Source organism: Aptenodytes patagonicus, chromosome 6 (genome assembly GCF_965638725.1).
Source record: "Aptenodytes patagonicus chromosome 6, bAptPat1.pri.cur, whole genome shotgun sequence".
In the NCBI taxonomy this organism is placed as follows: domain Eukaryota; kingdom Metazoa; phylum Chordata; class Aves; order Sphenisciformes; family Spheniscidae; genus Aptenodytes; species Aptenodytes patagonicus.
The window spans coordinates 26,146,991-26,160,367 of NC_134954.1; the positions used below are offsets into that span (position 1 = coordinate 26,146,991).

General features: G+C 41.9%; 1 protein-coding gene across 2 annotated transcripts in view; it reads left to right on the top strand.

The window, feature by feature from the left end:
* Positions 1 to 9,337: 9,337 nt before the first annotated feature.
* The window catches only part of AMER3 (APC membrane recruitment protein 3), a 41,926-nt gene continuing 37,886 nt past the window's right edge, over positions 9,338 to 13,377 (top strand). For both annotated transcript variants that reach the window (XM_076341622.1, XM_076341623.1), the window contains exon 1: positions 9,338 to 9,404. The gene's annotated coding sequence lies outside the window, so the exon portion shown is untranslated. The remainder of the gene's footprint in view (positions 9,405 to 13,377) is intronic.

A 13,377-nucleotide genomic window follows, 5' to 3' on the forward strand; every position in this document is an offset into this window, starting at 1 on the left:
ATTACTATATACATAACACTATATCTCTCGTATTTGACTGAATTAATCAGATATCTGTGCTAGCTGATACTCAGTATTTTTTTCACAGAAATATCGAATATTCTCAGTGAGATTCTCTGGTGAAATGACTGTAATAACCCAGAAAATACTGGAGTCACTTCAGAGATGTTCAGATTAATTCACCCAGCTACCCATCTGTGCAGTGAGGAGGGTGAGAAGTGGGTTTTAGAGCTGTTGTAGGGTTACCTATAAATCCCATTGCAAATCTGGAAAACAACTAGGATTTCCAAAAGCATGGATGAATCTCTCATATTTAGGTTTTTACCATTTTCTCATATTTTATTTACTACTGCATTAAAGCTTATAAACAATTGCTGCTTAACAGAGGGGTTTTTTTTCCCCACTGATTCACATATAAAGTAAATAGTTCAAGCACTGTAACAAAGCCTACTTTTTTGGGACCTTGTAATCTGTCGTTGATTAGCTTTTGGTACCTAAGATGTTTACCAGCCTGCAATGCTGCTTTTTTGATTTCTAATAAAAGCTGAGTTTCTTTTCCAGCCTTTTTCCCCAGTGGAGGTACTTACATGGCCCCTCTCTGCTAGCTTGCCACCTAGTTTCATGAAACCTTTAAAAAAAGGCAGTACTTTCTGAGAGCTCTCTCACTAGCTCAAGTTAGGATAAACTTGGCTAATAGGTGTAGAAGTTATTCAAAGGCAGGGACAAGTAGGCAGGCACAAACAACAAGATTTCATAAATCTTGCTGATCTGGAAATTAAGCTGAAAAGAAGTTACAAAATTGTTATAAATTTTCCTGTTAAAAATGCTTTAAGAGTGTGCAACCAATTATTTCATTCCATGAAAGCTGACTTTGGATATTTATTTCTTCTTTATTATGAAGCAAATTAAAATACAGTTATATTAAATATATTAAATAAGAATATGCAGTGTCTGAGAGTGTAGTTTGGACTGCTCTCTAACCAACCAGCATCTCTCTTATAAGCACAATACTTAATATATTAATACAAATTATGCCTAATTCAGCAAAAGGAAAAAGCCTAAAGAATTAACGGGAACAATAAAACCTCACATTTTCTCTGTCTAGAAATATTTCAAATGCTTATTAAACAAGAGCTGTTTTTCCTGGCTTCTTTTGACTCCACTTTCCTTCTCCTCTTCTATTGCATGAGTGCACTGTATATGCACTGCCCACAAACCAGGGAGAAGACAAGAGAGACCCTAGGGCTGCTCTGTGGCCTTTTGCAGCCCTCTTGCTGCAGCACCAACTGCAGGCAGCTCCAGCACACCACGGAGGCCTCAGCTCTAGATGCAGCAGCTGTGCTCCCCTTCCCCTGCCTCCTGTCCTTGGCCATGTCACCACACAGCTGGGCTGTCACCAGCACGTTACCCACAGCTCTGAATGGGGGTGCTGGAGCACAGAGAATAATCTGTTGCTGGGGTGCTAAAAAGCAGTGTCATTACGCCTGTTTGCTTCAGCAGTGGATCTAGTCTCCCTCTCCTCGCAGAAAGTGCTGATGATTGCCACAGTCTGACAGGCATATCATCTCCACGGAAGGCTTTTGTCCTCCTGTGAACAGCCAGAGATGAGAACTCTGAAATAGAACACACATTGCTGATCCGCTCATCCCACACGCTTGAACACTGAAGGGATATGACAGGCTAGCACCTTAATAATCAGAAATACATCAGACATTTCAGGTGGAAACAGCAGCACACATCAGCTAGATCAGGCAAAAAATTCACAACTTCAAATACCTTTTTAGGTGTTGAAGAAAGATCTTTATGGGACAGGGAAAATAACATTGTCACCAGAGAATCTAGGAGCCTTGATCAGGGTGCCTTGGGAGCACTGTGCCATGCACCAGGCACACACACTCACCTGGGAGCTGCTGCTGGGAAAGCAGGTGATTTCTGCCCACCTGGCTGCCCACTCCTCCCCTCACCGCCGTGGGCAGCAGCACTTGTGGGAAGAGGACCACAGCAGTTAAGAGCTAGCCTCCTCCCTGACTCATGTTTCTCTGCATACTACCTGGGCCCTTCCACTACCTAGCTATTGCAGCACCTTGTTATTTTGGGTAATTTCTAATTACTGGGGCAATGCTTCCCAATCTGGAGCAGACTAACCTGGGTTTGATCCATGCTGGCATTAGGGAAAACATCTGTAACAGGAAACACGCAAAGGCAGAGAAATCTGCCTCCTCCAGCTCCAACCAGCAGTACTGGTGCTCCTGTGACTAGTTTGCAGGATGTCCACCACAGACCCCCTGCCCTACACAGTGTGAGGAGATGCAGCAACATTGCTTGTACAGAAAACTTCAGGCTAAAGCAACAAATGAAGAAATCAAGGTCCCCATTCTCTGTCATTCTCATACCATTTCTGTGACAACACATGTACCTACGTGTGAATCCAGACTTCATTCTTGACCTGGCAACTCATTTAATGAGCTGAGGAAGAAGTTAACTCATTTTGTGGCTGGCTTCTGTCCATTTTGGGATACCACTCTCAGTTAGCTCTGAATGGATCAGGCTTTTTGAAACACTGTCAAGCTTCAAATGACTGACTATGTAGCTATGACCATGCAGTCAGCAGCGCTCCCCACGTCATACTCTTTCATACACCTTCCACTCAAGCACTGCAAACTCATCAGTCTCCTGCTGCTTTTTTTCGTAGTAAAAATCCAACGTATAAAGGGCTTCGAAGTACCTTAAGGTGTTTGATTTTCAAAAAGAGTTGGACTCCCTGTGAGGTGTTTCAAACCAGGTGCCTAGACACGGAGGTATTTAAAAAAACACTAGTCCTTTTCAGAAGTGCAGGTTGTAGTAGCCGGTCTGCAGGGCGAGAAATTGCCATCTCTGTATTAAAGCTCAAGAATAATTTCTGAATTGCTTTTCCTGAATGAGGGTGTCCTATTTCACAGGCTTACCACCCCCCTCAACACACAGCAACAAAGAACAGAGCATCCACCCTATCGTAACACACTCGCATGGCCCCAGCTGAGCTCGGCTCCCAGCTTTCTGTCCTCGAACACAGTGTTCCTCTGTCTCCCAGCCACCACACCACCCTAGCTTGCACTGGCACTTGGCTACTGGTTGGAAAATGGCTACTGCACATTTGTAAGAGAAATATGTAACAGTTTAATATGCTTGAGTACTGTCTAGGCATATCAGCTGGCTTAGAAATGTTAATAACCCCTCCGTGAAAAATTCAAACTGCCAGGAGAGATTGTTTTGTTGCAGAGCTATGGTGACAGCCAAAGCCATGAAAGGATAAAGCCCAAAGAATAGTGCTCAACAAATCACCCATCTCTAAATAGCCTGCCAGCTAGAAGACCCATAAAATACCGTATTTTAAAACCTGCTGGTAATTAGTGTAGCTGCAAACCAAATGATGACCTTGGCGTTGTCAATACTCATGATACATTAATGGAGCACTTCGTCAGAAGCTGGGTTCTTTCAGTTTTACTGCTTTATTTACTGTAACTGCAAAAATATATTAATGGTCGTATTTCACTACCATAAGAGCCTTGCTTGTAATACCATACTCCTACCACAAACATCATTTAGTGACTTCAGGGACCACAGTTAGAGGTTTCACCTTCCAGCTGTGGTGGCAGTAAAGGCAGCAGCAGGCAGTAAGCTTCTGGAGTTAGCCACTACCACCTAGCACACAGGAGGTAGGAAAACAAGAGAAACAAACACTGCCAAACATTATCTCTAGGACTGCTAGCAAGCTGCATTTAAAAGCCAGTATTTTATTCTCTTCTAAGATGTACAACTTGCCACTTTAAAACAAAATTTGGCTGCGACATTACCACCAACAATATGAATCCAACACACAGGTTTGTTTCCAAAATGTATGTTCGATTGAGTAGATCAACCATAAGCATTTCTAACTGAATTGCTACCAACTGCACTGCTGGTGATTTCAAAGGCTTAATTTTTCATCCATCTTCCGAATGTTCTTTTCTTTGCCTGTTTTTAAATACTGACTGGCAGATAAGTGGGATTTTACATACAGCAAGGTGCTACTTGTCACAGTCAACAAACTGGCTGTCGTGCTCTTTATCATCGAGGTCCCATCAACTATACACTCAGCCAAGAGGTTTCTTCCCTCAGAACAGGATTTGTGATTTGGTTCGTGGCCCCCATACCACCCATGCGGACTCCTTTGCAAGATCCTGTGACACGTATATTATCTGCCATGTGACCAAGCTAGCATCTCTGTGCAACACACAATTTATTTTTTCACTGAGATACAAAATAAAAGCATACAAACAGTGAAAGACAGAAGTGGGAGCAGCAACCTGTCCTGCTCACAGCTCAGTATCCCCGTCTGTGCATGTAGATCTCAACCTGCTGGGCTTTTACACTCACCCTCACTAACTTTAATTACTCACTTCTCTCTTCTCTAGGTCTTTTTGGGTTTAGCCCTCCTTTGATCCCAGCTTTAGCATTTGAAAGACTATCCCATTAGAGCGACTGAAATAGTTTCTCCCTCACTGATGGTCTCTCTCTGTTATTTGAGGCTGTGTATCTATGGCTACTTCCACCTGTATCTCTTTTTTGATTTCCTGACTGAGCCTTTAACAAAGCCTTCAGAGGACTTAATTGTATGTACTCAGGCAGAGAACAATATAAAATTAAGCAGGGAAACCAAGTCATACAAAAATTTCCTATAACCTTCCCTGAAGTCATCACACTAGCATCTTCCTCAGCAGAAGCTGAGAAAGTTTTGCTTATAGGTTGTACTGGGATATCTGTGGAACAACACATTTTGCCATCCCCCATGCTTTATGCTGAATGATTATTTTGCCTTTGAGACGGGGAGCTTCTGTTAATGACAGTAGCAGTTCAATAAACTGGAGGTATTCTTGCCTCATCTGGACAGATGTCTATGACACACAGGCATATCTGGAATGGAAAAACTTCTGAATACGTGCCTTGGAAATTTGTATTTAAACATTTCTGTAGTCAGGTCCCTGAGGTGTCATGTCCCTCCCAGGTGTTGTCTCTGTTCTCTAGAGCCCTGGAGATCTTCATGATTTCGTGAAACAATTCTTCTGGAGTAGTTCTTCATAGCATTTAATGCAGCTAATTTTTCCCACATTGATTTTACAGGTAAGCATTTATTACCTGAGAGCTTTTTGTTTAAAGCAGAAAGTTTAAGGGCAGCCACTATTCTATCATGAGCAGCTGAAGAAATGAAGAAATTTTCTTTTTTCTCAAAATCCCTTTTCATTCTTCTTTGAGGCAACAAGCAGTTCACAATCAGTCATCCATAGTACCCAGAATAGCAATACTGAGAATGTGATCAGTCCCATCCTGGAGGCACTCAGCACTCCTTCCTGCCCTCAAGGGTATCATTATTGGTACTCCGAGGGCTGGCTGGCAGGCAGGACAGCCAAGCTTTTTAATACCAGTACTGAAAGGGGCTCTTGCAACCCTACCTGCTCCACCTCATCCCCTTGTCAGCAAATATGGCAACAACAGTGCCTCACAGGGAAGACAGGCAGGAGATGTTGAGGTGGAATACACTTACAGAAATCTGTGGATAAAAATCCTTCTATTTCCTTTGCTAAGTACTGATGTTATTAACAGCAATTCACAATCCTAAATTTTGCAGCAGACACTAGCTCACCAAGTCACTGAGAAGAGAGTAGCAATTAACTTAATGTAAGACCTGGGAAGCAGTCAGATAAGTAGCAAAGATTGTTCCCTTCAACCTAGGGCAGTCTTCTGCTAGCAATCTGGAGAGAAAGAGCTCCATATCCCATTACCAATTCTCTATGACATGCAAAACCAAGAAATACTGATAAGAATCCATGAATAATTAAGTTTAAGCTGATGTTAGCAGAAAGCTCAACTGGATTGGAGATGTTAGACTCTTCATTAGTTCACTGGCAGGAAATAGCCTGTGTCAAATTCATTCTGTAAGTAATTCCTTGGAAACAAATAGAGCTATCTCAGCAAACAGTTTCATTCTGAGTCTCAGGGTTAAAGAATCTGCTACATTCTTCCATGACAGAAAATTAAAAAATAGTATAGTTTGCTTTTTGTGAGTTGCTCATGCTAATAGTTGTCTTCAATCACTTGATGCAAACATTTGCTATCCACACTGGAGAGATGCAGGCTTCTAAGTTCTGGCAGGCTGGTCCTGCTTCATCTAAAAACTCCCTCCCTGTGTTTCCATGCCACCCCTTATGTGGATTTTCCTCCTCCTTTCCCCAGTCCTCCTCATTGGATACCAAGGATCCCTGCTGCCGTACTCTTGCCATGCCAGGGACTGTACGTTCCTTAGCCCTTCTTCTCTCAAGGGCCCTCTTCTTACTCCCCATGCCAAGGGCTGTGTGCTTCTGCTAAACAGATGGCAGCTGTTCCATTTGCCCCTCATTTACAGTTTTCTGATTTCCCTTCCCTTTTATGCCCACTGATGCCCAAAACAATTCTGGACAGACTGAATTAATCAGAGTTAATCAGAGAGGATGATTAGATTCTCCAAGAACCAACCTTTTGAACCAAGCTGATCAACAGCCACAGTGAAATAGCCTGAAATGAAGTGATAGCAGAAAAGGATCGTTCAGGGAACTACAAGTTGAGAACTATTTAGGAAGAAAAAAAAAGCTCTATTGCAATGCATAAAGGCTACCATGGTTCAACTGCTATTCAACATACTGTGCATTTACAAGTGCATGCAATGAGATTGTGATTTAGGCCAGTGCAGGCTATGGCTACGGCCACGGATAGCTACAGATAGCTATGGCTATGGATGGCCAATGGATTTGGACCACTTCCCTTGATGAAGGGAAATAAAAGGCCCTAAAGGTGGAAATGTTTGTCCATATGGACATCCTAAAGTAAACATCCTAAAACCTGGAGTTCTCTCATCACAGGAGCTGCTTTACCTGAGTCACCATGAACAGATTTGTGTATCTCCTCTAACTCCACCAGCAAAGGGACAACAGGTGCCATTTGTTAGGAACAGGGACATCTATAGGAAAGCTTTCCCAGTTCTCGAAGAGCGGCAACAGACTGTCCTAGAGACAGCAGGTATGGGAACTACCTGAAACACTACTGGAGCTAAGAGCTTCTCCCTGGCCAGATTCTCTTCTCTAAATCTTTGCGGATGGCTTGTCTTACTGAGCTTGAGCTGAGTATGAAGTAGGCTTCAAATGCAATTTTAAGTGCTCTCTGTTGTCTATTTCCTTCTCCACGTGGCATATTTGGGTACATCTTTTCTGATGTATCTTTACCTTTAATGCCTACACTTCAGAGTTCAGAAACTCAGCTCAGAAATTGGGTGCATGAATAATTTTCAAATAAAAAAAAAAATCTAAACCCCTAGTTTTGCTAGGTTTGCTCAGACAATACCAACACCGTCCATCAGCCTTGAATCAGCACCAGAAGTGACCTCTGATTGACTCTCATGTCTATCAGCATTTCTAACAAGCCTTGGTGTTACAAAGAAGGACTTCAAAGTTTTAAAGGTTCCCTCTTTCCAAAACAGAGTGCACAAAGTGGAGGCTCTCAAAAGCGACATCACTGCAGAGCGAGGATGTACTACCTGAAAACTTGGTGGCTTCATATACCCATCGTGAAGAAAGGCTTCCTCCTATATTAACACAAATATTTCATGCAGAATAAACAACATCAAATCTATTTCTAATTAATGTATTTTCTCTGATGATTGGTCTTAATCTGCTTGCCAGAGCTACTAGGATTCACCCACAGCTTGTTCTTTCCTCCTGCCAGTCTTTTGGTGAAGTCACACAAGGGCTTTCTACTCGTTGCAGGTTGGACTGAACCCGGGGTGTTTTCCAAGATATAACTTTCCAGTCTCTACCATCAGGGACACCTGCGTGGCTTACTGGCTGGCACTCAGAGCAGAAGCGCTCTGTTTTGCCTTCTTTAAGGTTAACCGGCTGATTTTTCAGCTTTAGAAGCTTAGACAGCATAAAAGTTTAAGCTCCTTCCCTCCCCCATCTCCAAAGTTCAGCTAAAGCACACTGTGAAAAGGGAGATGAGAACAGGTAGCATGTTAAAGCTTTTGTTCCCCTTCTGTGGGGACAGAAGAGATCAGCTCTCTGATGCACCTGCTCCAGTTGTGAGGGAACGCTCGTCTTCAGTTCATACAGAGCTGGAGAATTTTCTAAATACCTGCACAGACTGGACCTGTCTGAACTTGCTCTGTCTCACTCAATCATCTGAGAGCTGCCTGTTCACAACCTTAAAGCAACCATGATATTAGCCCCTACATCAGAAGGGTAAACTGCCCGCAGATATGCCAGTCTGTACACAAACTACTGCATTTTCCTAGAGCACAGCTCTAAACTGCAGCTCACAGGAGAGCTACTTAAGTGGATTAAGCCACTGCTTCATGGCATACACTTTTGCTTTTAAGAGGCTCCTATCATGCCCCCAACAGAGGTGTTTCAACAAGCAGGAAGGAGAAGGCAGAGGGTTTGAGAGACTGATGTAAGGACTCAGAGGAGAGTTAATGGGGAGGGACAATCAAAATACAATCAGGTTGGAAGCCCTTCACAGGGAGAGGGCTGGGGCAAGGATGCCAGCTTTATGCTTTTGTGAAATAAAAGCTCTGGTGTTTGTGATGGTAATAAACTCATCTATATAACAAAGAATGATGTAACATCAGATGTTGACTTCACTGCATACTGAAGCAGAAGTTAGACTGACTGTAAGGAGAATTCAATAAATCATGTTTGATGAAGGCAATATGAGGCTGACACCAGGCACTCTAGCTTTGGGCAGTAGAAATATTCACTCTCTCTCTCCCCCTTTAAGCCACTTTGATCCCACATGAAATCCCCTCTAACTTCAGCATTAGCAAAAGCCTTACAAAGGGCGGCACAGTCCAATAATCTGCATACATTGCACAGTGAAGCATCTCACTAACCTAAGAATATGTTAGGACTGCTTTTCCTGAATCCTAGTCAGAAACAAAAAAACATGTGAGAAATGAAATTAATTTGGATGTGTTCCTACCTATTTAATAAGCAGTCTTATGGAGAGGAACCAAAATGCTGGCTCAGGACTCCCGAGCTTACCTTCTGGGCTTTTATTCCTTAGCAATGGAGGCATTTCCATGGCATCAGGCAGATGGCTGAAATAAGCATCTTTCCTAAATCAAGCTACATGTGGAAGCCTAGAATCTATGTAAGGTACGAAAAAGCTACAAGCAGGAGGAATGAGGGGGTGGGGATGAAGGAAGAAGGAGGAGGAAAAGACAGGGGGTGGAGAGTAACACTGGAGAGCAGCAGTGATCCAGCCCCTCAGAATCTGAAAAGCATCACAGGAGCCTCTGGATAAAGACCAGCCTCAGTAGCAAGGCTAGGAGACAGAGGATTTCTGCTCAGTGATAAAACATGGTGAGTAGGATTTTTGTGATCTGCCTTATTGTTTGCTCTGGTGCAATGGCATTTCCTTTACTCTGATACTCACAGCGACTCCGAGAGACTATTATTTTGGGATGACTGCTCGTTTTTGAAGCATTGTTTTTTTACTTATTTTTCCATACATCTGACAAGTGTGTGCCTGTATTCATATAAATGCACATCCTATCTCCTTTTAAATCCATAAATTACTGAAAACAGCCAAAGCTGACAGCATTAACACTTTGCTGTCTGGTACCAACAGGCTGCTGGTCAGGGCAAGTAAAAAATGCCCTGTTTCCTTCTCAGGTACACAGCGGAAATTTCTGCTCAGCTGCCTTCTCCTAGCAATAGAGTAGTGATTCGATAGCTTCCTGTGCAGGAGTTTATGCTGCCCTTTTACATGGTGTAGTTGGAACATTTCAAGCAGTTACATTTCTTTCAGTCTCAGGTACAGAAGAAAACTGAGCGAGAGGTGCAGAGGTTTTGTCAGAGAAGAAGCTTCCTTTTGTCATGGTCTCAACCTCCTTCTGCCCTGCTGCATGCCCCACGCGGGGCTGGGGGAAGCAGTGGGTGCCCCACGCTGGGCTGGGGGAAGCAGCGGGTGCTGCTGTTCCCCCAGGGATCCCTCCTGTTGCCACACAGCAGGACAGTATGCTGGGACTAGAAACGTGGTTAATTCTACTATGAAAAATCCTGAGCTCCATGGAACAGTTGGCAGGGCTTAAAGGAAGGTTCAGGCTTCCCTATAGCACATTGCTGATAAGATTAAGCATTTAACTACACATCCTTCTAGTATTCTGCTGGGGAGTATGAGATTTTACTTCGTGTGCTCAGTGGAATTAAGGTTGAAGAAAAACACACCAATGTGCTTTTTGCTGGTTCTTCATGAGAAAGCCATTGCCTGACCTAAATGTATATGCAAATAACTAGGCATCCTGGGATACCCAAGAGAGACAAATGATTAAGGGAAATGATAAGATACAGCCACTAATGATGATGAGAGGAGTACTCCTAACAAGCAGCATGATCTCAGCGCAGGTTTGTGTGTCACACAGGCATCTTTAAAAATAAACATTCTTCTGTTTCCTAAATCATGACTGTCCCTGATTACATCCTTCATCCTTTCCACCCTGTTCTTTTCTGTTTTCTAATGGAGATGAGATACTAGCAAAATAATCAGTTTGAGCGAGAAGATGAGCCCTGCTTTAAAATCCTCTTTGGTTTTCACCATAAGAACTGTTATGTTTATTTACTTACTAGAAACAGTGTTACAATAACTGCAGACAAGGCATCACTACCCTCTAGCAAGGAAACATTTTATTGCTTTGTAATTAAAAATAAAATTAACAGAATGGAATATATGCTCATGATTATTAGTAAGTATTTCCATTATTAACTTTTATCTTCTGAGATAGAGAGTTAAGGTTTTTGACTGTAAATAGTCTTACTCCAAAAATACCCCCACATATGCTTTACTGGGAGCCCCAGCTGTTCTTTATGCATTGCTAATTGATTAGATCCTAAGCATTAAAAATTAGTATTGTCCACTGTCTTTCAAAGTAGCTGTGGCTCTCACCACCTCATGCTTGCTTGTTTTTGCATTTTAGGACTTCCAACTGGTGCCCAGCAAAAATCCTCCCGAGGTTAACTAGGCATAGGAAGGGAAAGCCTCCTGGAGTGCTCCATTCTTTTTCCCTTTCCCATTATATGATTTCTCAAGAAATATTTTAAAAAACATTTCATCTAAACTGCATCCATTTTAAGCATAATACATGTCCAAATGCCCAAACCAGATATATGTTTTCAGGAAATTTAATTATGCTACTATTTTTGCTTGGAAAGCAGTAGTAACATTTTCAAAGGTAACTCTGATATTCAGGCTCTTAAGTCTGATTGATATGAAGCCGCTTGTGGAAAAGAGATTTTGGACTCACTCCAAACTTGTATCCTAAAACATAAAAGCCGCCCAAATAGAGTTTTTTCCTTCTTTTTAAATTAAAAAACCTAAATGAAAGAGTTGATAAACATTACATACTCTTTTAATAGAAGGAAAATGCTTGGAGGGAGGCAAAATTAAGACTCCAAGTGGCATGCAGAATTCTGCTTAGCAAGAGGCAGCAACGTACCATCTCCACAACCTGCCAATTTTAAGAATGAACTAAATGTAAAGAAGCAGAAAGAACACTCCTATCTCCCCTGCAAAACAATGACTGTATTCTGAATTTTGCTTATTTCTGTCTCCAAGAGAGACAATTATATATATTACACATCAAACAAGCAAGTAAGAGTGTCCAAGACAGACAGCTGATAAAATTTTGGAATAAATGAACCTTAATTATATTTTTTCCTACTTAAGCGAAAGTAATTTTGAGCCAAACTTGCCAAAGCCAGAGAGTTAATCTAAATTTCCTCTTCGTAATACTATTATTTCTATCCCTGCAACCTCACTGAAGCAGATACTTCTACTTTCCCAGTAGGATGATCTTCCTAGAGTTACATCCAAGAGGACTGCTATTTTAGCTACTGACACATTAAAGCACAATATATTTTACCTTTTCTTAGAAGATAACCTAAACAAACCTTTCCACTGTGAGATAAGCTAGTAAGATGTAAGATAATAACTTTGACACCAGCCCAAAAACCAAAGCAAGTCTTCCTCCATTCCTCCAGAGAGGGAAAATTGTAGACAGCTCAGCCTGGCAGAAAGCTTTGGGGGCCATGGGCAGAGGCAAGTGTGACCTCTCTCTTCTCTGACCCACATGTCAGAGGCAAAATTTGGACAGTTTGAATCCTGCCTCCACCCATCTTCCTCCTGCTTCCTAATGAATAGCCGGTCCAGCTCCGCTGCACCCCTCTTTGGCCTCCTTGTCTATTGACCTGGACTTAGGTAGAATTTAGGCCACCCGAATATGGCTCCTATTAACCAGAACAGTTACCTAACTCAGTCTTGTTCAGGTCCTCATAACCCAGGACTATAAGCAATTGCTTTGACTGTCCTAAAACCACGTCTCCTCAGCCCACAGGAACGTGTTCACCTTCCCATTCTAAAACTTTAATTTACTTTTAGATGAATCACAGACACAGTAGAACCTTCTGTGTTTATGAAAAGGCTGTCAGACACCCTGCACAGATGGTATATCTTTGAGCATGAAGTATCGCTGCATTTTATGAGCAATATTATACAAATTTAAACCAAAACCTTATTTCCATTATAGTATAAGCCCAAAATCCGGATCTAATTGCCTGCTCAGACACTTGTGAAATTCTGAAAGTGAGCAGCTGGTATGATCAAGACAGATAAAAGTACTGTTTACTGTAGATGGGAAGTCTCAATGCTGCTGCACCTAAGATCATTGTAAATGACAATTAAACTGTAGCCCAGTACAAGATTCAGGATGTCCTCCATTTAAACATGTGTTCCATAAGTAATTTCACAGATATTAAAAAAAGAGGTCAAGTAACATTAATGAAGAAAACATCCTGAGCCTGCTGAAAACAAAACAACCTAGCCTTTGTAGACTGACTGCTAATTTCCACAGGTTTCTGTTCTTTACAGTGATTTTTAATTGCAAATAAATTTCCTTTGCAAAGGTGGAAGTCTGTCCCTCATACACCATTTATCCCTGTGGAAGAAGAGATATACTGCAAGTTAAGTCCAAGAGGAGAATAATTAAAAAGAAGCAGAGACAGGCAATAGTGTAGCTGAGTGCATGGGTCAAGAAATCCCAAGTAAGATGTACCATTTTTTAAATGCCTAGAATAATTTTTCACAGAATTTTGATTAGCTTTACATAACCACTGAAGGGTAACTTTCCCTTACAGCACTTTAATCTGTTTCTAACGTCACTGGTGCAGGTTCTGGGGTTTTGTCCCTGCAGAGAGGGAAAAAAGGTATCATGGTATAGTCCATTACAACCAAAAGTGCTAAAAGTATTAATAGATATAGAAAGAGAGTGGCATTGCATAA